Here is a 3,081-nt window from a genome sequence, read left to right on the forward strand (position 1 = left end):
GACCTCTAAGACCAGGGTTCGAATCTCTGCCGTGGCCCCACGTGTGTGGAGTTTGCATGTTCTCCCCATGTCGTCGTCGGGTTTCCTCTACTCAAGTTTTCCACCACAGTCCAAAAATATGCGGAGGTTAATTCAAGTTACCAAATTGCCCATATTGGTGAATGATGTGTGTCCCCAATTACATTTTCACTCAAGTTGGGTCAAAGACAGGACCTCAGCCAGTTTAATATGCACATCTCTCCATCTTCCAACCTCTTCTTCTGGACAGAGTATAGATATTTATATTAAACTACATATATCTGCTACATCACCAAGGTCATTTCTGTAGAGCAGCCTGCTGTTTGATATATAATTACTTTTTAATCCCATAATTACTGCCTGTGTTCGGAAGCAACACGCCGAGGACCTTGATCTCCATCCCAGTCACTGTAGACCAGGGCAGCAGATGCTGCCTGTCAGGGCTTCATGAAGACCAAACCCAAGGAGCAGATCGAACGCGACGCTTGGCGTCTGGCGAGTCCAACTGGTAGTTAGTTAGCTCTTACATGACGGAGTGACCAGCGGTCATCTGCCTCACAGCAGGAAGGAGGGACTGTACATGAGGCGTTCAGATGTCAGACGCAACAATGATGCCATTATTACAACACAAAGGCCTACAGTGCAGCTCTCAGACACTGCAAAGAGCAGCTCTCGGATCATGTTGAGTCCTGCAAAATTTTTAGAAATTTTAAAGGGCGTCTTACATTTATCAGAGGATTAATGAACAGGCTAAGAACCAGACACTGTGTTCACGCACGTTCCCTTAAAATGAAGATGTGCCATTTTCCAGATGATTTACCCTTCAGTGGACTGATCATCACCACTGAGTCAGGTGCCATTAGGCCTCTTCAGCCCTTAAGGTGATGTCATTACATCAGTTGAGGACAAACCCTGAGAGACTATAGATTACATACATCACCAGATACTTTTCTCATAATTCCAGAATTATGAAAGGGTTTTACACAATGTGTGCAGTGCTGTTGCCATAAAAACAAATTAAATTCTTGGTGGAAACGTTATTCAATACACCTAGCTAGTAGAGAGTAAGACTCACTTTATTAGGTATACCTAGCTAGTACCAGGCAGGACCTACTTTATTAAGTATACCTCGCTAGTACTGGGTAGGAATAGAACCCACCGTTGAGCTGAGCTGTAATTTTTGCAGTTGTCGTCTGTTAATTTGAACAGGTCTGTTCATTCCTCTCCGATCTCTCTCATGACCAAAGTATTTTCAGCCATAGAAATGCCCCTGCCTGGATGCTTTTTATTTTTCACACCATTCTGTTTAAACTCCAGACACTGTTCGCTCACCCAGTGTTAGCAGATGGCTGTTTCAGAGGTACTGGAAGCACCACGTCCAAAACCATCTAGGAGGAGCAGGATGTTTGCATGAAGAAGAAACTGTATGTAATCAAGTGTCCAGGGGATGTATTGCCTATTACATACATACATGTTTGAAAGCCACAGAGCCAGAGTCACTGTCCGGCTGGCCCTACTTATGCAGTCACGGTCTATCCTGCTGGCCCTGCTTATTCAGCTTCCGTCCAGCTGGCCCTGCTTATTCAGCTTCCGTCCACCTGGGCCTGCTTATTCAGCTTCCGTCCAGCTGGGCCTGCTTATTCAGCTTCCGTCCAGCTGGGCCTGCTTATTCAGCTTCCGTCCACCTGGGCCTGCTTATTCAGCTTCCGTCCAGCTGGCCCTGCTTATTCAGCTTCCGTCCAGCTGGGCCTGCTTATTCAGCTTCCGTCCACCTGGGCCAGCTTATTCAGCTTCCGTCCACCTGGGCCTGTTTATTCAGCTTCCGTCCACCTGGGCCTGCTTATTCAGCTTCTGTCCAGCTGGCCCTGCTTATTCAGCTTCCGTCCAGCTGGCCCTGCTTATTCAGCTTCCGTCCAGCTGGCCTGCCTACTGAATGTATCACAGTTCAATAACAATGAATTGCACATTTATCCACACATAAATGATCATTTAGAGCTCAGGAAGATTAGGTCGGTGCAGTTTTCAAAGTGCCACCACATGGCAGTTGCCTGGGACAGACAGTATTCACTGCACTGAAGCTTCAGGAGCTAAACAGCGGCCTTGACGGACTCACGTTCAAATTTACATTAACAAACTGCTACTGCTGCTTTTTCCCCCGAGAAGCGAAACCCAAGGCACTCCGTCTAATGTTACCCACACAGCTGTCACGCTGCTGGTTTTCCCCCCTTAACACACCCAATATCGTGCCAGCATGATGCCCAACATAGAAAGAGCACCAGCTTTGAAGACAGGGACAGATGTCATGGCACTATTTGTTGCTTCATCTCCGGCTCCTATGTCCCACACTGAACAGTGGATCGGGTCTGATACAAAACAATTAAAAGAGCAAAGCATAAGCTATCACATTGGTTCGTTAACCTTTAGAACTGACACCATCAGAGGGGGAACCTCAGACAAAACATCTGGAGAAAAAGTTTGTAGGGGCCTGGAACCTGTCCCAGGCGTCCCAGTCCAAGGAGATCTTCACGTTCAGAGAAAGAACAGCGGAGAGGAAGCTGGGGATGAACGTGGGATGAATGAACATTTCAGTCACTGTTTTGAGGAGATGATGCAGGAGAAATGGGATGTAAACACTCAACTCTGCCCTCTGGTGGCCGATTACCAGCCACCCTTGACCAGAGTGACCAAGTGTCTACAGGGCAACCTCATGAAAACAACATCAACTGCAAAACAGCACCTCCTACAGGACAGACTTTTTACTACAGGGTCCAGAACATGAGAAACAGAAATTGAGACATTTTCTTAAGGATTTGTTGCCACAAAACGGTTCCCTTTTAGAATCAGAATTGGATTTGTTTTTGCTTTAGAACAAACCAGTTTTAAATCACAACATGCATTGCCAATGAAGGCAAAAGTACAACAATAAGTTGGACTTAATGTAATTAAGCACAAAGATACTGGCGGCCAGGAAGGAGCAGCTCGCGGCTAAGGAGCCAACCGTGCGAGTGACAGTTCTGCGGTTTAAATATGTAACAGAGAAGAACTGGAGAGCAAAGCCTCAAG

Source organism: Brienomyrus brachyistius, chromosome 19 (assembly GCF_023856365.1).
Source record: "Brienomyrus brachyistius isolate T26 chromosome 19, BBRACH_0.4, whole genome shotgun sequence".
NCBI classification, from domain to species: domain Eukaryota; kingdom Metazoa; phylum Chordata; class Actinopteri; order Osteoglossiformes; family Mormyridae; genus Brienomyrus; species Brienomyrus brachyistius.